The sequence below is a fragment of the Narcine bancroftii genome, chromosome 10 (genome assembly GCF_036971445.1).
Source record: "Narcine bancroftii isolate sNarBan1 chromosome 10, sNarBan1.hap1, whole genome shotgun sequence".
Taxonomy (NCBI): domain Eukaryota; kingdom Metazoa; phylum Chordata; class Chondrichthyes; order Torpediniformes; family Narcinidae; genus Narcine; species Narcine bancroftii.
The window spans coordinates 81,178,252-81,205,418 of NC_091478.1; the positions used below are offsets into that span (position 1 = coordinate 81,178,252).

Below are 27,167 nucleotides of genomic sequence, written 5' to 3' on the forward strand. Positions count from 1 at the left end.
AGGGGAATCACGTTGCTCTCCATTGCAGGCAAAATCTTCGCTAGGATTCTACTAAATAGAATAATACCTAGTGTCGCTGAGAATATTCTCCCAGAATCACAGTGCGGCTTTCGCGCAAACAGAGGAACCACTGACATGGTCTTTGCCCTCAGACAGCTCCAAGAAAAGTGCAGAGAACAAAACAAAGGACTCTACATCACCTTTGTTGACCTCACCAAAGCCTTCGACACCGCGAGCAGGAAAGGGCTTTGGCAAATACTAGAGCGCATCGGATGTCCCCCAAAGTTCCTCAACATGATTATCCAACTGCACGAAAACCAACAAGGTCGGGTCAGATACAGCAATGAGCTCTCTGAACCCTTCTCCATTAACAATGGCGTGAAGCAAGGCTGTGTTCTCGCACCAACCCTCTTTTCAATCTTCTTCAGCATGATGCTGAACCAAGCCATGAAAGACCCCAACAATGAAGACGCTGTTTACATCCGGTACCGCACAGATGGCAGTCTCTTCACTCTGAGGCGCCTGCAAGCTCACACCAAGACACAAGAGAAACTTGTCCGTGAACTACTCTTTGCAGATGATGCCGCTTTAGTTGCCCATTCAGAGCCAGCTCTTCAGCGCTTGACGTCCTGCTTTGCGGAAACTGCCAAAATGTTTGGCCTGGAAGTCAGCCTGAAGAAAACTGAGGTCCTCCATCAGCCAGCTCCCCACCATGACTACCAGCCCCCCCACATCTCCATCGGGCACACAAAACTCAAAACGGTCAACCAGTTTACCTATCTCGGCTGCACCATTTCATCAGATGCAAGGATCGACAATGAGATAGACAACAGACTCGCCAAGGCAAATAGCGCCTTTGGAAGACTTCACAAAAGAGTCTGGAAAAACAACCAACTGAAAAACCTCACAAAGATAAGCGTATACAGAGCCGTTGTCATACCCACACACCTGTTCGGCTCCGAATCATGGGTCCTCTACCGGCACCACCTACGGCTCCTAGAACGCTTCCACCAGCGTTGTCTCCGCTCCATCCTCAACATCCATTGGAGCGCTCACACCCCTAACGTCGAGGTACTCGAGATGGCAGAGGTCGACAGCATCGAGTCCACGCTGCTGAAGATCCAGCTGCGCTGGATGGGTCACGTCTCCAGAATGGAGGACCATCGCCTTCCCAAGATCGTATTATATGGCGAGCTCTCCACTGGCCACCGTGACAGAGGTGCACCAAAGAAAAGGTACAAGGACTGCCTAAAGAAATCTCTTGGTGCCTGCCACATTGACCACCGCCAGTGGGCTGATAACGCCTCAAACCGTGCATCTTGGCGCCTCACAGTTTGGCGGGCAGCAGCCTCCTTTGAAGAAGACCGCAGAGCCCACCTCACTGACAAAAGGCAAAGGAGGAAAAACCCAACATCCAACCCCAACCAACCAATTTTCCCTTGCAACCGCTGCAATCGTGTCTGCCTGTCCCGCATCGGACTGGTCAGCCACAAACGAGCCTGCAGCTGACGTGGACTTTTTACCCCCTCCATAAATCTTCGTCCGCGAAGCCAAGCCAAAGATATTTCAAATCGGAGCATGTCTTGCAAAGTTATGGAACAGTTCTTAACTGCAGCTCAGAGTAATGCACATTGTCCAGTGTGATCAGTACAGTTTTAGGACCTTTCTGATTGCTGACACGATGAGAAATGTGAAAACTGGTGAGACAAACTTTTGAAGTAAGCCATGTGGCAGAAGTGAATTGACATTGCCAAAGGTGCAATCATGCTTTTGAACTGATGTTACAATAACATTTCAAATGTTTGTGCTGGTTCAACTTCCTTGCATTGTTGATTTTTTTGTTTTGAATATTTTAGGTAAAATTCTCCATCCATGTAATTATATACTTTTACATAAGCAAAATTTGATTGGATTAGAAATTACAGTGATTACATGGTGATTTTGCTGCCCCCACCCTCCCTCCTCTCCCACTTATACTCCCCCCACTAAAAGCATATAATATAAATGGATATAATATATAGTTACAATATATGAATAAATAGAAAGAAAAAGTGAAAAAAATAATATTATTCTGGATTACACAAAGGATCAGCTCACAAACTGAGATTTTACAGTATCTATATAGTGACTTTTGGGAAGAAGATTGTTACCTGTCTTAAGAGGACAGAAATACATTTTTACATATTTGTCCCTAAACTTTGGATATATAGGCTCCAAATTTGTAGGAAAGTAATATATTTATTTCTTAAATTATATGTAATTTTCTCCAAAGGTATGCAGATTTGCATTTCTGTATTCCATCTTTCCATACCTAAATTTGCATCTGGTTTCCAAGTCACTGCAATGCACTTCCTTGCCACCACTAATGCTATTTTAATAAATTTCACTTGATAAAATGATCATTTTAATTTATGTCATGCTCCTTCTATATTCCCCAACAAAAATAAATCTGGATTTTGAGGAAAAACAAGGCCAGTAATCTGTTCTGAAAACTTCCCTAAATCTTCCCAGAACATTTTAACTTTAAAACATGAACAAGTAGAATGTAAAAAAAAAGTTCATATTTCTTCACCACATCTAAACATTCATCTGATAAATCCAATTTCATTTTATGCAATTTTTGTGGCGTTAAATGTAAGTAATTATATTGAACTAAACTATATCTAACATTTATAATATTTGTCCTATAATCTTGACAAAAATCTGTCCATCTTTTGTCATCTATTGTAATGTTTGAATCTGCCTCCCATTTCTGTCTATATTTATGAACTCCCTTTTTACAAGTAGCTGCTTGTAATAAAAGATACATTGCAGAAATAAATATCTTAGTATAACCTCTCCTAATAATAACTTTCAACTAACTACAGACCGTTAAGTACATTGTTGATCCTAATTTTTCCCACAAGTATCCTCTCAATTGGAGATAACAAAAAAAAGTGTATTCTGAGTTATTCCATATTTATCTTTTAATTGTTGAAATGACATCAATTAACCTTGTTCGTAACAGTTTTCTATATTTTTAATACTATTATGAGACCAAATATTTAAAAATTGATTGTCTTCAGTAAGAGGTATAAGATTATTTTGAATCAAAGGTATGTTGGGTGATGTACTTCCTTTCTTTCCAATGTCATTATTTATCTTATTCCAGATAATAATCAAAGGTTTAAGCAAAGGTGCTTCTTTCATATCAATTATTAACTTTGAGTCTCATTTATATATAAATTCTTCTGCTCTCATTTCTCTCCTATTTTAGCCATCTCTATTTTGACCCATGCTGGTTTTCCTCATCCCTCAAATAAAGAAGTAAGAAATCTCAATAGAGCCACTTGATAATAATTCTTAAAGTTAGGAAGTTGCAAACCTCCAAATTCGTATTTCCATGTTAATCTTTCTATAGATACTCATGAGATTTTACCTTTCCAAAGAAATTTTCTTAAATGTTTATTTAATTCTTGAAAAACTTTTGTGGAAGCAATATTTGTAAAGCTTGAAAAAGATATTGTATCCACGGAAAAATATTCATCTAAATATGGTTTACTCTACCAACTAATGTTATTGAATAATTCATTTTTAAAAATCCTCTTTGACTTTTTAAGCAATGGTAAATAATTCAATTTTTATAAATCATTTAAAGTATTATCTATTCAGATCCGTAAATATTTAATCACCTCTTTCGGCCATTTAAATTGAGTATTTTTTCAGCAAAGTGTATAATATCCTTGTGTAAGGGGCATAACTTCAATTTTATCACAATTTACTTTATAACCTGAAATGTTTCCATATTCTTCAAAATTTGTATTTAATTTACGTAAGGAAATCTCTGGTTCTTTCGGGTATGTCAAAACATCATCTGCATATAAACTGATTTTGTATTTCCCCGACTGACTTGAAACCACACAATTTCTAAATCACTCCTAATTATCTCAGTAATGGTTCTATAGCTGAAAGAAACAAAGCTGGAGATAGGAACAACCTTGCCAAATAAATTGGATCAGACATTTGTCCATTAGTTACTACCTTCGCTTTAAGTTTATTATAAAATGCCTTGATCCAATTTATAAAAGTTTGTCCAAACCCAAATCTGTCTAATACTTTAAACAAAAAGTCCCATTCCAATCTATCAAGTGCTTTTTTCTGGATCTAGTGCCACGGCTGCACTTAAATCTTTCCTTTCTTTGTGTTGCATGTATAACACTAATTAATCTGGCTACATTGTCCGCCAACTGTTTCGACCGATTGTTGCTTTCTTAACTTGTATAAACTTATTGCCTCAAGTTGTCAATATAAAGGATTCCTTTAACTTACAGAAAAGAGAAAAGATGATGGTTTATTTTTATTAAAGTTGTTGTTATGGAAGTTTGTCTTCTGCACATCGAGCAACATGTTTTCATTTGGCAAACCAAAGCTTGCTTCAAGTTATTAAACAACTTTATTTCATACTGTGTAAATGTAAGGCAAGCAGCAACCACAGTTACATTCACTCATTTGCAAATACACTGTACTGCAATGTACATTTAATTAAAGGATAGTTAAATAATGAGCAGGCTATGCTTTGTCATATCAATAGGCTATTTTACATAATTTAAAATAACTTTCCTGTATTTTAGCTTTCAGTGAAGTGGATAAACATTCTCTCTCTGCAGTTTTGAACTACTGCTTCCCCTCCATCCCAAACAGGGGCAGAACTAAGTAGCCTAACTTGGCAATGACTCCTGCTGTGTTCAAATAAATAGAGTTGTCGCAGCAGCAATGATTGTGAGTGATCACTCGAATGTTAAGCTATCTTTCATTGTTTACACCACACTGGTTCAGACATCCCATTGGAATTCAAATTTACATTTTCCAGCCCTGCTCTCCTGTGACATTGATAACCAATGATAAATATATACTCAGCACAGTGTTCCAGTCAAGTGACAGGGATTTATTTCTTTTATTATGTAGTGTGTAAATTTTGACTGCTTGAATTGGCATGGTTCTGGCCTTTGGTGTTTGTGCTTTGTTCTACATAGTGGGATCTAACGTAAAACACCTGTAAAGTCTCCACAAATGCATTTAGGCACAGGTCATATATATCATATGCAAGGCAGACCACTTAAACTACATCCTTGTTGAGTATTCTGTGTTTGACTCAGATCTTTGTTACATTGTAATGAAGCAGGTGTATAGCTGTTGTCCAATTGGTTCATAGTACATATACCCACTCACGCATATGCACACATATTTTTAAAAACACCGGGGAACAATATTCTGTAGCATACTGAAATGAGAGTCTGCTCCTTTCTGTTTTTAAAGAAGGGTATTTTTGCTTGCACCCCTTTTACACTGATAAGAGGGAGGTGCTGGTACTTCATTAATATACGAATTTCAATCAATCTTATCCATTCATTGGTTTGAAGTGTTTTTCTGATCATCTGACCAATTTCATAAGCTGCTGGGTTGTTTGGTTCTGAAATTAAATTCAGAGAAAGTTTTGTTTCTTTGCTGAACTTGCTTGGATTTAGGATTTTGCTTCCTGACATCATCACTGGGTTCAAATTGAATTTGCTTTATGATCATATGCTTCAGTATCCAGACTTGTCACCAAATTCAACTAAATATCTCTTGGTTCTGCAAACCTTTACCATAGGTGTCACTCCCCTCTGGAATGAACCAGATGTGCAAAGGGGGGAGGGAACTACTCACTCTCTGGACAGTTTGGTTGGTCATGGTATGATTATAAAGGAGCTTTGAATGATTTGTTCCAACTATTTTGACAAACCTTTAATGTGTTTATCAATAATTCAGAAGAAAGCACCATCCAGATTGAGGCATTATTGGGGGGGGGGGGGGTAACTTTCATACTGACAGCCTGTGCCTTTAATATGGAGTTCAAATTCATCAGCCAAAACCATTTCTGTCAAATCTATCACATTCTTTTTCATGATATGAATGACATAACAAGATCTGGAAGGAATGGCATGTTATGCTCGACCATCTCCAGGATTGGCATTAAAATTTTACATTCTACGGTACTGGGCTATTGTAATCTACTTGGGGCCCCTTCTTGCCTGATGAGGGACCATAGGCATCAACCTTCAGGGAACATCACTCCTTGCTTTAAACTAACATTGTCTTTGCTTCAACTTCATATCATGGTCATATAATTCTCCAAAACCAGAAGATTCTCTTCCACTTGTACTCATGGCAATCAATAGGTTTTATTTGCTTGCACATGTGATGATCGACCTTTTACGTTTTTACCTATAGTAACCTTGAAAATATTGGGGAAATAACCTGACATTTGTACGGTAACTCCAAAAGAGTAGTACTATTTGAATAGATTGATAGTTGAGGAGAGTTGAATATTCTTGTCAACACTGAATTATGCATTGGCATGGGAGAGGTCCAATTTTGTGAATGCCTTTGACTATCAACTGTGTATCGTTCTTTCAAAGAGATTGTAGATATTGTTCATAACCTACAGCATGATCTGGTTTAACTTTATAGTCTCCATACAGCAATATTATTTTGCCTGCCTTGAACATGACCATTATTGGCTGGCCACTCTGGAAAGATTTCACAAACACATCATTTTACCTCGACTTAACCAATTCATTCTGAACTTTACACTTTAGAGCATATGGATTTGGTCTGGGCTTGTAACAGATTCAACTTGCATCTGGTTCCATGTAAATGTGCCAGTGTACTTCTTTGTCGGACTTGTACTTGTGTTAAACCAGTATAGCCGTATTTAAACTTATTAACATTGCCATATGTCAGGATGTGATTGTCATAAATCTTGGGCTACATCATACTTGAGCTGTTACACGAATGCACAACCCTTTTGTAATTGGTCAGCTCCTGTTGTGGCTCTGTACCCTTGTTCTCACTAATGACCCCATTTTCCTCCACTGTGTAAAAACACCAATGTTGAGAACATGATGAACGGATACTACAGCTAAACAACAATTCCCGACAAACCACTAATGAAAAATCAGTGCATTCTCGCCCCATCTTTCAGTCTAACTTAAGGCCGAGTCTATTTTCATAGTTCACCAGAATGATGGGTTATTGTACTTAATGCTGTGTTGAAAAGTGTACTCCATTTACCCTAATGTATCCTGACCTGGATACAATAGTGCTTAATGGAACTTGCTTGACAAGTATCTTGACTAATCATTGAACAGCCTGCAGCAATATCAATTCTTGTATCAGTCCACTGATTGTCAATCAAGAAAGATCCTTTACACATAAATCTCTGGTTACTTCAAATTTCATTTGTCACAAGGAGAGAGTATAATTTTGGTTCTTCACCATCTCAGCACACTTTCAAAATATGAAGTCCTTATTTTTGTTTTCATTTTAAATGATACTAAAATTGCTTTTGTTTATCTGAAGTAAAACATGAAAGTCTGCAGACACTGTGGTTAAAGTAAAAGCATAATGCTGGAGAAACTCGACAGGTCAAATAGTGTACTTTATATAGCAAAGATAAAGATACATAAACAATGTTGTGGGCTCAGGTTATTATACATATTTATATACATAGAATACATTGGTTATATATCTTTATCTTTGCTATATAAAGTACACAGTTTGTGACCTGCTGAGATTCTCCAGCATTGTGTTTTTACTTTGTTTGTCTGAACATCGGTTTACAAACTATTGAAATGTTACAGTTCTTTTGGCAACTAATGTTTTTGGCTGTTTTAAATTGGCAAGACTGTGGTAAATTATAGCTACTTCGACTGACTGCATTGTGTCCTCAGTACATTTTTGAATCAGTTTCACAGCCTTGAGTTTTTCAATGGTTCTCTGTTCGTTGACTATAGCTAAACCAGTTGCTCGTGATGGATTAAATTCTCGAGCATTCTTGGATGCTTTTTTCCATCAACAGAGCAATTTTACATGTCAAAATTTGCTTCCTCAACAGTTTTTATTGTATTTGCTCATCTGTGAGTCTACACACTGATCGTTTGCATTAAGACACAGCTGAGAAAGGAATTAAATTTACTATGAAGGATCGTTTCTTTATTCAAATGCTGTGCTCATTCATTGTCTCACTCTGCTTTTGCCCCAAACTAGTACATCACAGTCATTGCGAATGGTTTCAGATTGAACTAGTTTTGTCCACATTACCATTAAATAAACCATTTTGCTTTTGATGGTGCAGGAAGTGTTATCAGGATGCCATTACCTTCTGAAGTTCACTATCACGTTTGCTTTTTATTAATATCTGCACGCCATTTTATTTTGCCCTTTCATAATATCAGCTTCAGACTTATTTATTATTGAGATTCTACCTGCTTTTCAAAGGAGCCCCTTTTTCTTAAGCTTGGTCATGTATTATTACCTATCATGGCAGTCACTATTTAAAGGGGAAACCCTTACATTTGGGGCATGTGATACTCTAGTGATGTTAGTTCTGCTGTCCCTTGCTATTCTGGCTTGTTGTGCCATGTCCTCTTGTCAACACATGCAGCGAGGTCTTTAGGTAATTGGAATTCCATGTAAGTGGCTACCAAACTAGTTGATGAGGGTAGGACAGTGGATGCTGTCCACATGGATTTTAATAAAACATATGACAAAGTCCCTCAGTCTGGACAGATTCAGAAAGTGAAGATGCATGGTGAGTTGATAGTTTTGAATTGGTGTTGGGATATCTGTTGTTTGTGATATACATGTGTGAAAAAGTGAGAAGATAAGTTAGTAAGTTTGCAGATGATGCAAAGATTGGTAAGTATGTGGACAGTGTGGAGGGATACCAATGGATGAAACAGGATATAGGTCAGTCATGCATGCCACAGTTATGGGGAGGGGGGGGGGGCGAAATGGCAGATGGAGTTTACACCAGACAAGTGTGAGGTGTGGCACTTAGGGAGGTGAAGTGCTATGGGAATACATTCAGTTAGCAGCCGGACTCTTGAAGGCATTTATTTGCAAAAGTGCTGGAGGGACTCAGCAAGGCATGTAGCACGTATGGATGAAAACCAAAAGGCAGGCGATGTTTCAAGATTCAGCACTCATTAGGAATCATCAAAATTCACTTGGAATCAGGAATTCCTTGAAATGTTGACACCTAATATTCCTGAAATGTAATTTCCCTATTGTTTTCCATGGAAACTGCATGACCCGCTGAGCTGCTCCAGCACTTTTGGATATTATTCTAGTTCTCCAGCATCAAAGACTCCTTGTTTACCTCTAACATGTGGAAATATCTGGGGTCCAGGTCCATAGCTCATTGCAAGTGGCCATGTAGGTAGATGGGATGGTAAAGAAGGCATATGTATGGTATGCATGGCTTCATTGGGTGGAGTATTGCTTATAAGCTAAGAAATACATCTTCTAGATATATACAATTTTGGTTAAGCTGCATTTGGCATATTATGTGCAATTCTGGTCACTCTTATTATCGGTACTAGAAGGATGTGGAGGCTTTGGAAAGAATACAAAAGATACCAGGATATTGTCCTGGTAGAGAGTATGAAATAAGGAGAGAGATTGGACAAAACTTCATTTGTTTCTCAAGAATGTAGATGGTGGGGGGGAGCCATGATAAAGGTTTATAAAACCATGAGAGGCATCGAGACTGACATTCAGAATCTTTTACCCACACACTAGAGAACATGCATGTCAGGTGGGTGGGAGGAAGCGCAGGGCAAATATTTTACATAGGTACCTGGAAAGGGCTAATGGAACCAGTTGCAATAGCTAGACTTCAAGATAGACATAGGAATATGAAGGGGATGCATGGAAATCTATCAAGTGCAAGGAGCAGAGTTTTAGTTTGATTTGGACCATGTTCAGTATAGACACCTGGGCTGAAAGGTCTGTTCCTGTGCATGTTCTATGAAAGAGAGTGCCACACACAAAAAAAAAACAGTTTTGGTATGTCATGCTTGATAATCCCAGCAATTTGGCCAATAATATGGAGTTTTATGTTGTTCGAGGTAGAACGGTGACTCCTAATTGCGATTTAAAATTGTTTTGTGGTTTAGTGGAGGATTATTTCCAATGAGTAGCTAAATCCAAGGTCTTGCACACAAGTTGAAAAGTCAATTTCTCATGTAAGGAAACGCAGAAATTTTTAGTAATTTACTGCATATTTATAAACAAGCAAAATTTATAGTGAAACAGTAAAGTCTGCAGACACTGTGATTATAGTAAAAGCACAAAAATGCTGGAGGAACTCAGCAGGTCTCACAGCAACCTTGGGAGGTAAAGATGTATAACAATTTTTCCCCCCAAAATAGACTTAATTTTTTATGAATAATTGACAAAAAATCTTTTTAAAATATCTTTGCATCCTCACAATGTACATTGCTACATTAATTTTCTATTTAGCAGCATTGCCACCACTGTGGTACCTGGTCGTTGCTCCCCACTGTGTCATTTGAGGGTCTACCCCTCAGTCTTACCCTCACAATTCATGGTAATGGAAAGACTCTCAACTGTGGTTTTTTTCCCCCACAATGCCCTAACGTTAGCTGCACCAAGCCTCAGTGCAGCCCTTAGCCTGGAATGTGCCATTCGGCAGCATTCCCACACCAACATCTCCATGTGCTGAAAGATCAGCAGGTTTCGGGCACACCAAAGGCCGTCTTTCACCAAGTTGAAGTTCTTCCAGCAGTTCTGGATGTCTGTCTCTGTATGTATCCCCGAGAACACAGAGAGCTCTGGGTGCCTGGAATGCATTCCCAGGAGTCGTAGTTGAGGCTGGAACAATAGAGGTATTTTAGAGACTCTTAAAAGAAAAATAACTGGTTATGAGGTAGGGACGGTTTAGTTGTTTGGTGGGGAGGGGGTGGTTAGTTATATGTAGTTCGGCACAACATTGTGAATTGAAGGACCTGTACTGTGCTGTCATGTTCTCTGTTCTACGGACAATGCGAGACCTGCTGAGTTCCTCCAGCATTTGAAGCAAAATTTTGAGATGCCACTGACAGAAAGTCATGATAATCTTCTGCAGGGCGTTTGCTCTGTGTCATGTGCTACAAATATAATTTTCTTTGTTTCCAACACTTATTTGCATTGAATCCATGATTCATGCTACTTGGTACGAACAGCAGTTTAAATTATAGCAGCTTGCACCCCCCGCAAAAAAGAAAACTATTCACTTCATCAAGCATGTTCTTTGTTTTAGTTCATATTATGTCTTTCATTTGCTATCTTGACAGTCAACAAAAAAAATAGAAACCACATTTGCCTCATAAACTCAGCACTTGGCTCATTATGAAAAGTAAAGCAATTTGGGCTGTGCTACAAAGCAGTAGTTACATCAGTAAATACCAAAGATTTTTTTATTTCATCCAAAACTATCAATATATGATTGCCTTGAAATGTGATATGCATTATCACGGCTCTTTAAAAGAGAGATTGTATATTCTAATGTTGACCCTGAAAGCTTCTCAATATATTGTTTTATATGTGTTGATCCACTAATTAGTTATACATGTTTTATTGAAAAGTGTCCAATGACTAAGATTATTCCTCCAAAATTGGATATTTTTGTTGTGGTTGTTTTAAATCTTAATCATTGTTGGGATGGATCCTGAGCACCATAATATTAAAACATGTAAATACGCACATTTCTCTATAAATCCTCTTTCCTTTTTTTCTTTTGTTCCGGAAGATATGAAACTGGAGAGGAGAATGGAGGAGGAAGTAATCCATGTGTTTTAATGTTCTTCTTTTCTCTGCAGAAGCAACCGTGCTTCACATATTTTAGTGACAATCTCCTTCAGCTGCCTTTCTGCTGTCGATAACAGAGAAGCTGGGTTTCTCATTGTAGGAGAGATGCAGTTTGCTGCACGTAATTTGGATTGCATTTTATACTTCTTTACCTGTTCTAACTAGCCAAGTACATCGTGAGATCTGCAAAGAAAAGGGAGGATTAGTCAGGCTTTTTGGTGATTTCAGTGTCTTTGCTTGGAAGAGCCAACTTATCAGGCTGTGTTGAGCAATATGTATTTTTGAACACATCTCATCCTGTTGAGGAGCTACAGTTTATGACTGGAACCTTTAAAGATTGTAAAGTACAAGTGCTGGGAATATTATGCACCAACTGTGTAAGTAATTTTTTTTGTTAAGGGAAATATTATAGTTTTTAGACTAAAATTGTCTTCAGTTATCTCTGTTAAATATGATCTAAGTCTTTTTCTTATTAGATAAATTGTACCTGCAAATGGAAATGAACATGGAAAGAAGGTATGCCTGATGGCTTTCTCTTCCAGGGGTTCCTTTTATGGTACACAGGAAAATTGTGATGGAGATTCAGAGGGAATATTGGATTGGGAAGCATCTTATTTGTCCATTTCAGTTAATGCCACTGAATGGATGAACGTGAGCATTTTTGTTGATTGTTTCTTTATGGTGAAGTTTATATCTGATGTTCCAAAATCGCTCTCCAGTTGATCATTACTTTATATCCAATTATTTATTTGGGATGCTGAATAGCCGCAGCCAAGATGAGGAGAACTCTACTGGGATAATTTTCTGAAGAGGCCGCGTAAAATTGTTGAGGACCCCTTCCACCCTGCACAGACCATCTTTCAGCTGCTCCCATCAGGAAAGAGATGCAGGAGTATCAGAGCCAGCACCACCAGGCTGAGGATCAGCTTCTTCCGATGGGCAATGAGAAAGTTGAACGACCAAAGGAACAGCTCACACTTCCAAGTGTTTCATCTATACAAATAAATAAATATTGTTTCATGAATATTCATGAAGCAATAACTATTTACTTATTTGTATAGATGAAATACTTGTTCTGCATGTGTATGCTGTGTGTTTGTTATGTCTGCCTCTATGCCTGCATGTTTTCTTACAAGGACCAGAGAACACTGTTCCATTGGGTTCTTGTGCAATCGGATGACAATAAATTTGAGTTGATGCTGGGACCCCCACACCAAGCATTGTAATACTGCAATAATCAATGAAGGGGCTCTTAAAATGGAAGAGCAACCAGTCAGCATCTATGGAAAATTATAATACTGCAATAATCAATGAAGGGGCTCTTAAAATGGAAGAGCAACCAGTCAGTATCTATGGAAAATTGTAATGCTGCAATAATCAATGAAGGGGCTCTTAAAATGGAAGAGCAACCAGTCAGTATCTATGGAAAATTGTAATGCTGCAATAATCAATGAAGGGGCTCTTAAAATGGAAGAGCAACCAGTCAGTATCTATGGAAAATTATAATACTGCAATAATCAATGAAGGGGCTCTTAAAATGGAAGAGCAACCAGTCAGCATCTATGGAAAATTGTAATAACTGGGGCAGATTTGAAGAAACACCGCTGGTTTAGGTAAGTGGGAAGGAGGAGATCTGGGATGTTGCACTACTTTGGCATTTTGTTGAAAGTCCCTCATTCTCAATGACAATGGTTCTCAAATCTTTCCCATATCTCAAATGGAATATGGTGGTCCTTCGCCACTCCTGGAGATGTTCTGGATTTCTTTGTGCTTTATGTGGTAAGGTCATACTTCCTCAAGAACATGATGTTGCAGAGATGTATTTTGCTGTTCCCACCAGTAATACACCAATATCTTCAAGCTAGAACAGCAATGAGAAATGTAATTATCACAAAAAATCTACCTGCATCCTTTTCACTGTTGATGATACCATTTTTTCCTATCATCATGAACTTCCATATTCCACTATATTGAATAAAACTCTAACTTAATTGAGAATAACGCACGAAACTTACAAGTATATGTGTAAAGAGCCAGTCATTTTATTGCAATAAGAATGAAGGAAGCAAATATTATTGTTACCTTCCTCGGTCTCAGTGGATTTAATGATCATTGAGACTGAATCTTTCATGGAAATCTCATGTCATCATTTATTTTTGCAAGTAGCAATAATGTGACTAAAACATTCAGAAATGGATTGACACATACCTTGATACTTCATTGCAATCAATTTTCAAATTTGCTGCATTTTATGGCTACAGTTTTACTGAACCTTTCCTTTAATCTGCATAGAACTTGCAGAACTTTTATTAAGGAAAAGGTGATTAGTCTCTTAGAAAATTGTAGCATGACTTGATGTAGTTGACAGAATGATTAAGAAAGGAAATAAGGTTTGGATGTTCTAATACATGTCTAGCAGGGTAGATGGGAGGAATCAACAAATGCAGTAGATCTTGATGCTTTATATGCCAGATTGTTGAGCAGAATAAAGGTTCAGATGTAACAGCATGGTTGTGGAATTAGTTAAATGATCAAACAACTAAGAAGGATAGATGGTCATTTTCCAGTTGGCAAGGTGCTTCTAGAAAGGTGTCAAAAAGATCACTGCTATGTCTTAATTTGTTCATAACTTGTATCAATAATAAAGACAATGTATGCAAGTTTGAAAAGGCAAGAAAATGGCAGATGGAATATAATGAGGAAGTATGGGAGAGAGAAATGTGAGATTATTTATTTTGATAGAAAGAACAGAAGAAAAAAACACTTTAAGATGTTGGTGTATTGAAAGCTTTGGCATCTTTGTACATAAAACATCTGACAATTTTCATGTATGAATTACAAGGAAGTTGGTGTACAAGTAGTTCTCAACCTTGTTTCACTCATATACCTATACCATAGGTGCTTTGTGGTTAGTAAGGGATTACTTAAGGTTGTATGTGAGTGGATAAGAAAAGGTTGGGAACCGGTGCTGCAGGATCAGTACAGCAGAATTCCATGGAATGATTCTTCAGTTAATAGAGTTGTCCAATGTGAAAAGAATAGTGCATAAGAGAAGTGATGATTATTTGATGAATGGCAGAACTTCACACACATGCCTGACATCCTCAGTCACCATTCTTAGTTGGCCCTTGTGAGTGCTGAATAGATCAAATTAATCTTTGATTTTGTTTTTGGTGAATATTGCTGACAAAACAAATCTAAGGGAAATTATCTCAAAAATGATTTTTTTTTAATAAGAAGACTTTTTTCCCCCCACACTTACAATTATAATGTTTTCTTAAATGTTGACACATGTTTTCCAGTAATGCAAATTGAGCTGTAAATTTTTCCCATCAAAGGTCACAAGCTGTTCTTATTGGAATGGAATTGCAATGCTATTCCCTCACGGCATGGAAGGAAATTCATAGCTGAGCTGACTTTGGTTTGCTCTGCGCCTCACGCACCACTTGGAACGCATGATTGTGTGTGAAGTTGGAGCAGTTTTGATCCATGTTCCCTCCATACCAGAGAGCTGCACAACTAAACTGGCATTCAATGTACTTTTGGCACAGTGTAAGAGTATGGATGCTGCATCCCATAAAGGACCTTTCATTCAATTTTCTCATGAAAATTGTTGAGTGCATTTAAACCTCTTGCCCAAAATCTTCATCATCATGTTACAAATCCACAGGGATAAACAACTACATTGTTCAATGGCTGAAATGAAGAGTTCTCATCCTATAACTTAAATTATTTCATGGGTTCTTTCTCTGCTACTGTTCCTTGAAGCTTATTCCAAGTATTAATTTCTGTTTACACTATAAAGATGGTAACTGATATCTGTATTGAGCTTTTCTATAGCTATGAATGGTCAACAACTGTGGAAATTTACTTCCTTTCACTTTACCTAAATGCCGTCTGATGTAAAAGCACAAAGCTGGAGAAACTCAGCAGGTCCAACAGTGTACTTTATATAGCAAAAATAAAGGTGTATAACCAACATTTCAAGTGTGTTACTGTTGCCTGACATGCTGAGTATTTCTTATATTCTTGCATCGACAGTGGATAACTATGTCTATAAACTTTCTCAATTAATTTGTTCAATCTACGTTAGCAATGTTACCAAAGTAACTGACTGTGGCATATTCTGACTATGTGAATATTTTGAAACCTGGTCAAAAACAAAGAGTTCCATATCAAGTAATGAATGGTTAGTATGTGACAAACAAATTAATTCAAATCAGTATCCTGTACCCAACAACGATGTTCATGAAGACTTTTTTTAAGTGAATATAAAATGTTTTCTTCTTAAACAATGAAATATGTTTTTGAAGCTTCGATCAACATACCACTCTCTTTAATCATGGTTCATATGACATGATGTATTGCATACAATACTTACAATATGGATATCACATCAACATGTTTTGCTATCATTTAATATCTTCTGAACCTCAGGACTGGATTGCAGTCTTGAATTCATTTTTGTGTGTCTGTTCATGTTCAGAATATATGCTGTTTACATTTTATGAATGTTGCATATGTTAGAGGGGCTTCCATCAGGCTTTGTGGAGGCATTTGTTGTAAGCCTACTTCTGCTTGTTTTGCATCATGGTATCCATGGACAGATGGTTGGTTAATTTAAAAAAAACAGCCTGCAGTTCCAGTGCTAGAAATCTTTTGTACTGTATTGTAGGTTATAAGGAGCCACTGAAGAGTTTTGAATGATATTTAGAAGCTTAGGACAAATCTCGAGCAATTTATGAATACTGAGAGAACTTTGAAATGATGAGTTTATTGTACACATTTATACAATGCACATAAGCATGGAAATTTTTATATGCTGCAGCCGAATAGGTACTAGTGAAGAAAAATTATAATATTAAACAAATTAAATTTAAAGGAGACGATGAGTACATACGATAGATAGCATATTCTCAGTAATCCTAGTGCAAAAAGTCACCTGTGATAATTGAAACAGTCCTTTTATCCCATCCATGTTGATAGTTGTACTTCATGTAGAATCAGAGGTTATAATGGTAAGAGGAAAGCAAATATGGAAATAGTTAAAATTTGCTTATTGAAAGAATTTGGGAAAATGGTTTATGGGAGAGTTACAAAGGAGTTTTTCTCTTTTTTTTATCACTTTTTAGAAATAAATAGATATTACATCATTTTTTCAAGATAAGACAATTAATAAATGTCATCTTGGTACAAAATAGTTAATTATTTAATTTTTTTTTCATTTTAACAATACAGCACAGTTTCAGCCATGAAACCCATTCCACTCAATTGACCTACTAATTCCATAGGTTTTAGAGGGTGGGAGGAAATCGGAGTATCCGGAGAAAATGTACAAACTCCTGACAAACAGCGGCAGATTCAAACCTACGTCACTGGTGCTGTAATAGCGTTGCTATCCCCATATGACATTTCTAAATGGTTGACAGAGAAAAAAATGCTGATTTTCTATGTATCCTATATTTTGGCATGTAAGCTGAACCCAAAAAAATTCTCAAAAAGGATGGGGTGGGGGGGGCGGGGTCGACATACACTGGATACACTTTTGAGACCTTAAATTCACTGGAATAGAAACAGATTGACGTCAGTTCAGCATATGTCAATGCTGGAAGCACCTCCCCATCCTGAGGTCACCATCGCCCCTCCTGCCTGGTAGGCCAAGGTTTCTGCTCCCTCTTGGATCACGATGTCGCCGCTCCAGCTCTGTGGGCTATCGCTGTTGCCGTCTAGTAGGCCGAGATTTTTTCTAAACTTACTTAATTTACAACTTTGTTAGTTAGCAATGGGGGTGTTTTGAAATTGTTTGAGTTGTTCCCGGGAGGTCCAGACAGCTTGAAAAATAGGGGTCAACTTATATGCCAGATATACCATAAAACCCTTAAAATTAAGCTGAAAGTGGGGGTCGACCTATATGCCAAAATATATGGTATTTCCACAGAGATTACCTGGTTTTGCACCTTAAGTAACCTCATCTGGTTTTACTGACCAATGATTTATGATGCATTTGATTAGAATACCTGGAGGCACAATATAGCAATATGAAAATATGTTCCTGAAATAACCAGAGGATTTTAAAAAGTTGTCAACAACCACTTTGTAATTAACTCTAGAACTTCAGCAAGATCCATCCATTCTATAATGTGAAGAACAAATCCCCATCTAGTATAAGATCTTGTGCATTGCTGTAAATTCTGGACAAATGTGCAGCTGAAGTCTCACTAAGCTAATGGGTGAGTGATCAAGGGAAAGGATAAGGCTGGATTCTTGTTCGCTTACATGGTCCTACACAGTTTGCACTCTTTGGCTGACAGTGAATTCAGCACAGGCCAACATTAATTTCTGGCCACCAAGGCAGAGCAAGGAGACAGCAATGGATTATAGAGAAAGATTTGCTTCCTGAACAATAATAATAATTATTATTATTATTCCTGAACAAGCTGAACACAAAGATAATTTCAGATTTGCTGTATCGCGTAGGATGTTGGAAAAACATTAAATGAGCTTTTATTGAATTTAACGTTTAATTCCTAGTACCTCTGGCCCAAACTCTCAGGTTGACTGCACATGTTGCACAACAAATATGAGTAACCCAGTGCGTCTTGGTCACCAATTTTACGACCAAAATAGAGTCATAAGCAGGTTTCAGGTGCACAGACGCGGCAGCTGAGACGTTCAGGTGGCTGCGGAGAGGATGCCTTTCTGTCACCTGAATGTGGCAGCTGATGGAGAGCCACGTCCAAGCGAATGTCGGCTCCTCGGAACTGTGGCCTAGTCCCGCCCACGCTGCCTTGACATCATTTGCGTCAATGCTGAGAAGCCTCCTGAAGCCATCTCCCGAAAGGGATGGGTGAGAGGCTGGAGACAAAATCATAGCCGGTGCGAGCTCACCAAAAAGGAGCGATCATCAGAATGTAAAGACCCTAGTTGGTAAGACAGAAGTCCCGGAACAGCGTTGTGTCTTGACCTGAGAGCTACAGACTCAACTGGCTTAAATCTGTGCACCTGCTATTCTGTCCTTTGCAATATATTCAGAAACAAGTCATTGCTGAATTACCCACGAGTATGCAAATAGGATTTGTCTAATATTTTCTCCATTTCTATTTTACCCCAGACTCCACACTGAGCACGAATGTTCTTCCGCTGAACTTTGTGCGCCCAAATGATTTTGCATTTTTAAAATGTGCACGATGCATCTGAAGCTACAAGTTTGTTTTTCACTTTTCGATGATAATTCATTACTGTATTTGCATATTTCAAAGAAATGCATTCTTTCGCCTCCCTCTGGGTCCCTTATTAGCCTGTGGGTTTACCTTATTTTCCAAGCGTATTTCTCTATATTTGAACTCGCCATGAAACTGGTCATTGGCACCACCTCACATCTAATTCCCTTACAAGAATTTGTGACTGAATTGTTAACAATTTAACAATTCACCTGAGAATTGCGAATGCCGAACATCGCAGATGTCAAAGTTTATAAGGCCAGAATAGGAGTCACAGCCCCAGCTCATTATTCCATTCACTTGGAGAAAAGTTTATTATTTATTTCAATTCTTAGCAATGACCACAAGCAACAAATGGCCAAACTCGCATACCTTCGTCCATGTCTCCCATCCATAACTCTGCAGAAGTACGTGTACAAATCTATAGTATTTAGGAGCGCATGTTTATTTGCCGATTAGCTTTATACATGGTTTTGTGGCTCATTCTCCCCACCCCCTTTAACCTTAAAGTTACAGCGATTGTTTACCTAATGAGCCAAGTGATATCAGTTCGTAGAACCACTGTGCCTCAGAAGGGCCCATTCAGTCCATTCTGTTTATGCTGGTCTACAAGAACCGTTTAGACTGAACCCAGTTCCCAGTCGCTCCTGAGGTTACGGTACCGCAAGAGCTTGTCCTTTCGAACAATGGCGATAGTTTCTGCTTTGACCATGCTCTGTGATGGAGGCCCCACTGGGGTAATGTTTGCCCCCTCAAGCCTCCTCTGATCAATTCACTCTATCGGGACTAGGTGTCGCTTTCCACGTTGCCAAAATTTTGCTTCCATTCAGAATATTGACCTTGCTTTCGATGCCAAGAGTGTTTTGGGCTCAAACCCTGATGGGGAGCTGGCAGGGAAAGCTGTTATTCATTAGGTAATTGCCTAGGAGAGATAAGGTGCTCCTGCTGGGGCAAACTGGTAAACGGAGAGGTTGCCGCGAATCCCTGCAATTTGTATGTGGTCGTGAATGAATTGATTTCATGGCTCGACAGGAGGTCAGTGGGAGAGCTGAGAGAAAATAAATAGTTGGACAGAGGCACCAGGCTTTGGATCCCGCCCCGACCTCACGCGTCTCTCGGGTTCACTGCAGTATAATATAGGCCAAAGTCGTGGTTGACGACGTCACCGCGACATCATCAGCCCACCCCTGGCAGCCACTGTTGCTTTCAGGTGCCACGGGGATTCTCGAAGCAGGAGATTATACCTATAGGAGAAGGGTTGGGTAGGTAAACCTCCTGGCCAGGTTCTCCACTTTCAGGTGGCCACCCAACAGCCGTATTGGAGTACAACAGGCAGCTTTACAGTCGGGTATTGTGGCCACCTAAAAGTGGCTATAGGCTTTCTTAAAAAGTGCAGCCATGTTGCATCTTTGAACCTTGAGTTCATACTCTCCACAAATGTACTAGAATGTATCCCAGATGTTGCAACATTGAATCTTACTGAAGATAATAAATGCTATTGCTAAATACACTCATGATGCTATTATCTGAAGAACATGTGCATCAACATATGTTCAATCTATAAGCAATGTAATGCACAGCATCTGTATATGTGAGCAGCTTTTATCATCTGTCTACATCTATCCTGACTAAACATGCCCAGGCCTAAGAGAATATTTGCATAACTCCTGTATTGAGTGCATGCCCAGGCATGCTTGGACTAACCAACCCAGCTTGTATTGTGGGCAGTGGACTTAAAATATGACAGCAAGTGATAAAAATAGGTTATATCTTTTTAAAAAGGGTCCATGATAGGAAAATGCAAAGGCGATTTTTGTGATCAGCAACCAAAAATTCATAAAATGCACCCAAAAATGTTCAAGAAGCAAAATCTTCATTGACTGTGTTATAGAGAATGATGTTCGTGTCTCACAATCTGTATATGGTGGCAATGTGCACTTTCTGCTTTTTGCTTTCTCCCCGGTACAACTCAATATTTTATTTTCATTTCAGGTATCCAAGAAATTAAAACTTCCCGGTGACTCGAAGAAGAGAGAGATGATGCAGAAAACGACATCAGACAATCCTGTGCCTGAACATCAGGTGACAATACTTGTGAATGGTGCATCTGTCGGGAAACTGAACCACTCATCAAATGAGCCACAGACAAGGATAGAGAGATGATGTTTATAGCTCCTATGGTATCTTAGAAGAAATTAGTTTCATAAAAGGGCAGCCTCTTAGTCGCACTGACATCTGCACAAAATGTGGAACTCTCTTCAACTTGCTCCACCTCAGAAACAAGATTCCCACCATTGCAGTGGGTAAGCTGTAGTACGCAGATGGCTCATGTATCTGGATGCTTCAGGAGGCTGAGTTCACGATCACTGCTGGTTTCTTTACTAGAGCAAACAAGAGGACAGGTTTTACAATTAACATCTGACCTCCATTAACCTATCCTTATTGTACAACACTGCCCACCAAGTTCTAAGAAAATGCAGGGAAGGTTGATACTTTCTTGGAAGACCCTTTTCACAGAATGGGTAATGAAATTTGCCATCACCTTTAGAGCACCACCTTTGGTCACCTGATAAAAATCAAAACTTCAGATTTGATCACTGTCTGCTTCTCCAACAGTGATCCCCGTTCACCTTCAGGTTTCGGAGACTTGGATTGGCTTTAACAGGCATTTGAGGGTACTGTAATCAGCCACGAATTATGTATCGATGAAGTCCACTGGCCTGCAGAAGAAGATCAATGCTAGTATTCGTCCCTAGGGCAATAAAACCAACAATGCCGACCTAAGTATACATTGTCATCTCCAATGGGAAGACTTCATCATTAATAAGCCTAATGCCAGATTCACAAACTGGACAGTCCGTAATGGGTAGAAATTAATCAGTGGACCAGAGAAACGATTCAAGAATTTTCTCAAGGCCTCTTTAATAAATACATCATAACAATCCTCCCGGGCCCAAGACTGTTCAAAGTAGATGGCACTGAGAACCTCGAGCCTGTAAGTCAGGTGTGCGCAGAAGCCCAACATAATCATTGGAAGGACTGTGCTACTTCTAACGACCATCCAGGCTCCTTTTCTTTCATACATTGTTAGCCACATCTGCTTCAAGTCTGCAAATTTGCCTCAAGACCCACTTCAGCACCTACAGAATTGAAGTGGAAGTAAGCTATCCTCAATCCCAAGGGACTGCATGAAAAGACAGGAGGAATTGGGAGTTGAAAATATCAGGCACTTCCTCCTTTTTGTGAAAAAGAGAACTCAAGGAAGAGTATCTCATCCAAGTTTTGATAAGAGCATTACTCCATGGTGAGTCTTGGTGAATAAGATCTTCAGCTAAAAACCTTTGTCCCTCTCTTTTTTCCCTGGTAGTGAGTCCTTTTCTGTGTTGTCATTCTCCCTGTCATGTTCCATATAAGATAAGATAAGATAACCTTTATTGTCATTGCACAAGTACAATGAAATTGAGCACACATCCTGATGACGCACACATGCATCAAACAAATAAAATATAAAAACAATAACACAGTAAGACAATGCAATATTCAATGTTTGGCTGTATTCAGTTCATGTATAGCTCTGGGGTAAAAACTGTTTTTAACTCTGTTTGAATGTGATTTAATGGACTTGATGTGTCTACCGGAGGGAAGCAGGTCAAACAGATGATGACCAGGGTGGTAAGGGTCTTTTCAGTGTTTTGGCTGCTCTCTGTATAGATCATCCAAAGAGGGCAGTGTGCAAGCAATAATTTTCTGGGCTGGACTGATGACCCTCTGAAGGTCCCTCTTGTCTGTTGCCGAGCAGCTGGCAAACCATGTTGGAATGCAGTAGGCCAGCATATTCTCGATGGAGCTGCAATAAAGAGACACCAGCAATTTGACCTTCCTGAGAATCCTCAGGGCATGGAATCATTGCTGTACCCTTTTAACTGCTGCGATAGTATTGGTAGTTCAAGAGAGATCTTCAACAAAGTGCATACCCAGAAACCTGAATGTAGTCACCCTTTCCACACTGTCCCTTTTTATGTAAATGGGTCTGGAACTATATTGTTCCTTCTGAAGTCTATTATAAGTTCTTTTTGTTTTTGAACAGTTCAAGATGAGATTGTTCTCTTTTTTTTTGAAATTTATTTATAGTATCTCCATACATTCATTTCAAATTGACTTAGTATAATATTACGTAATAGATACTAAATAATTTTCAAATTTTCACCCACCCCCCCACCTCCCCTCTTTGGCTTGGCTTCGCGGACGAAGATTTATGGAGGGGGTAAAAAGTCCACGTCAGCTGCAGGCTCGTTTGTGGCTGACAAGTCCGATGCGGGACAGGCAGACACGATTGCAGCGGTTGCAGGGGAAAATTGGTTGGTTGGGGTTGGGTGTTGGGTTTTTCCTCCTTTGCCTTTTGTCAGTGAGGTGGGCTCTGCGGTCTTCTTCAAAGGAGGTTGCTGCCCGCCAAACTGTGAGGCGCCAAGATGCACGGTTTGAGGCGTTATCAGCCCACTGGCGGTGGTCAATGTGGCAGGCACCAAGAGATTTCTTTAGGCAGTCCTTGTACCTTTTCTTTGGTGCACCTCTGTCACGGTGGCCAGTGGAGAGCTCGCCATATAGCACGATCTTGGGAAGGCGATGGTCCTCCATTCTGGAGACGTGACCCATCCAGCGCAGCTGGATCTTCAGCAGCGTGGACTCGATGCTGTCGACCTCTGCCATCTCGAGTACTTCGACGTTAGGGATGTAAGCGCTCCAATGGATGTTGAGGATGGAGCGGAGACAACGCTGGTGGAAGCGTTCTAGGAGCCGTAGGTGGTGCCGGTAGAGGACCCATGATTCGGAGCCGAACAGGAGTGTGGGTATGACAACGGCTCTGTATACGCTTATCTTTGTGAGGTTTTTCAGTTGGTTGTTTTTCCAGACTCTTTTGTGTAGTCTTCCAAAGGCGCTATTTGCCTTGGCGAGTCTGTTGTCTATCTCATTGTCGATCCTTGCATCTGATGAAATGGTGCAGCCGAGATAGGTAAACTGGTTGACCGTTTTGAGTTTTGTGTGCCCGATGGAGATGTGGGGGGGCTGGTAATCATGGTGGGGAGCTGGCTGATGGAGGACCTCAGTTTTCTTCAGGCTGACTTCCAGGCCAAACATTTTGGCAGTTTCCGCAAAGCAGGACGTCAAGCGCTGAAGAGCTGGCTCCCCTAACCCCTTAGGAAACCACCTTGTGGTGGTTAATTCCCAAAAACCCAAATGGGTGTGGTATAAACCACAAGTGGCCTATGACTTTCGGGAGAGAAGAACCACCCCCTCCCCCCCCCCCCCCCCAGGCAGACAAAATACACGTATAAACCGAAAAATCATCATTTCTTATATCCATAAAACCCCGGTCCATCAATTTAACCAATCTTATTCATAAACTCTTTTATTTGAAAATCCAAACTTAATATTAAATTTTGCACCCTTTCCACCCTCCCAACACTGAGTTAAACATTGTTTACAATCAATAAAAGCTTTTTTTAATTTTTTTTTCAAGTCTTCCTGAATTTCATCCACTGAATTAAAACACCTCTGAACATCCCAGTTCAACACCGAATCTTCCATTCTTCTCAGTCTCAAGTTGAATTTGTAGCTTACTTTCAAACAAAGTTTTTTCAAATCTTTTAAAATTTTCTTGAACATAATTCCTTCGGTCTTGATCTTCTAAAGCATCAATGTTATTCATAAGTTCTTTCTTCTATGTTTCCCAATTTAATATCAAATTTTCCACTTTGTCAATCTTCTCAATGTTAAATTGAAATTATTGTTTATTTTCAAGAAAAACTTATTCAAAATTTTTAACTCTTCTTGGACATTACTCCTTCAACTTTAATTTTATAAATCATCAATCTTGTTCATAGTTTCTTTCTACTGAGTTTCCAAATTTAATAAAGTTTCCGTTTTTTCCAATTTTCTCAATATTAAACTGATCTTGTTGTTTAGTTTAAAAAAAAACCTTTTCAAAACTATTAAAATCTGTTTGCAATGTATGCATACTCACAGATAATAAATTCACTCTTCCAATATTCCATCCAAAAAAAATCACTGATAAACCTTATTGCAGGTCAAGGAGTTCCATATATATGTTTATCTTCAGAAAATATTTCAAATATTTCAAATCAACATTCATCGCCATCTTTCAAAAAGGAGTCCGAAATCAACTTTAATAAGTTCTGTTCTTGAGAAAATTCCAGCACCAACTCTGGCTCTGTCTGGGCAAATAGGTCAAACTTCTTCCAAAGTCAAAGAATGTAATTTTGTTCTGTATTTATAGATAATAAGTTCATCCTTCCGATATTCCATCCAAAAAAAACCACTAATAAAGTTTAATGTTATCTGGATTTTTAAAACTCACGGGCAACCAATGCCAATTACTGCAATTTATCTTCATAAAACATTTCAAATCAATATTCATCACCATCTTTCAGAGGGTTGTCCAAGGCCAGCTTATCCAACAGTCCAATTAATGAGCTCCGTTCTTAAGAAGATTCCAGCCTTGATTCCGTGGTTCTGTCTGGGCAAGTAGGCCGAGTTTCTTCCAAAGTCGGAGAGTGTAGTTTTGTTCTGTATTTGAACTCTATTTTCCTTAATCTTTTTTGCCATTTTAAACTAAAAACAATTGATAAACAAAACAAAGACTTTTAACAGAAAAGAAATATTCTTAAAACGGGTATTTATATAACTGCCTGGGGGAGACCGGGAAGGCACGTCCGCTCCCTACGCCATCTTGCCACGCCCCCCATGAGATTGTTCTCTGAACACAATGCTGTCAATCTTTGGACTTCATCCCTGTAGGCTGTCTCGTCTCCTCTTGAAACAAATCCAAACACAGTTGTGTTGTTTGTAAATTTGACGATAGTGTTGGTAGAATACGTGGAGGCATAATCATGGGACTCAATGCACACTCTTGTAGGGAGACAATAATGAGTAAAAGGGTAGAGGAGAGGTGAGTGTCAATTTTAACCCTCTGCGAGCAGTTTGTTAGAAAATCCTTAATACAGAGACAAATAGATTTGGAAAATCCTAATTTAGCAAGTTTTGTAGCCAGCCTGCCCAGGATGACGGTGTTAAAAGCAAAGCTGGTCTATAAAAAGCATCCTCACATAGATTCCCTGGTGTAAAAGGTGGGTTAGTGCAGTGTGAAAAGCAGTGGCGATGGCCAAGTACCCCTCAATCTTCCTTTTCTTGGCCACTTTACTGTCCCTGGTGCCTCCCTTCAGGTTGGTTCTGGCAGCACTATTTAGTGCTCTATTGCTAGACCTGAAGGTAGTGCGACGATCCTTGAGAAAAGTCTTGACCTCCTTTGTCATCTAGGGCTTCTGGTTGGAATACACCCGAATACGTTTGTCGAAGGTGACATTGTCAACACAGTTCTGTACACCTCCAAATCCTGATCTTCAAAAATGTCTCTGATAGTCTTTTCAAAGCAATCCTGTAGCTTCAAGGAAGCTCCTTCTGGCCATACCTTAACAGTCTTTATAGTGGGTTGATCTTTCCTTCTCAGGGGAATGTATCCTGGGATTAAGAATATGGATGTGATCTGACTGGTCAAGATGTGGTAGAAGTATTGACCTAAAGACATTCTTAATGTTTGAGTAGACTTTATCTAGTGTATTCATCCCCTATGCTGTTCAAATTTCAGGAGGACTGCCTTTAAATCTGCATGAGCTATAACGTGGCCTGCTTCTGAGTAGGAGCTCTGTTGTAATTTTGTAGTATTGAGAAGATAGCCTAAAGCTATCTTTTTTCTTTTTTCTTTTCTTTGGCTTGGCTTCGCGGACGAAGATTTATGGAGGGGTATGTCCACGTCTGCTGCAGGTCGTTGGTGACTGACAAGTCAGATGCGGGACAGGCAGGCATGGTTGCAGCGGTTGCAAGGAAAAATTGGTTGGTTGGGGTTGGGTGTTGGGTTTTTCCTCCTTTGTCTTTTGTCAGTGAGGTGGGCTCTGCGGTCTTCTTCAAAGGAGGTTGCCGCTGAACTGTGAAGTGCCAAGATACACGGTTGGAGGCGATATCAGCCCACTGGCGGTGGTCAATATGGCAGGCACCAAAAGATTTCTTTAAGCAGTCCTTGTACCTCTTCTTTGATGCACCTCTGTCTCGGTGGCCAGTGGAGAGCTCGCCATATAACACGATCTAGGGAAGGTGATGGTCCTCCATTCTGGAGACGTGAACCACCCAGCGCAGCGTGGATTCGATGCTGTCGACCTCTGCCAGCCCGAGTACTTCGATGTTGGTGATGAAGTCACTCCA

The 27,167-nt window shown here is 39.3% G+C and overlaps 1 long non-coding RNA gene across 4 annotated transcripts in view; it reads left to right on the top strand.

The window, feature by feature from the left end:
* The window catches only part of LOC138743981 (uncharacterized), a 110,114-nt gene that overhangs the window by 65,025 nt on the left and 17,922 nt on the right, over positions 1-27,167 (top strand). For all 4 annotated transcript variants that reach the window (XR_011345154.1, XR_011345156.1, XR_011345155.1 and 1 more), the window contains one exon: positions 20,886-22,197. This is a non-coding gene — a long non-coding RNA (uncharacterized lncRNA). The remainder of the gene's footprint in view (positions 1-20,885; positions 22,198-27,167) is intronic.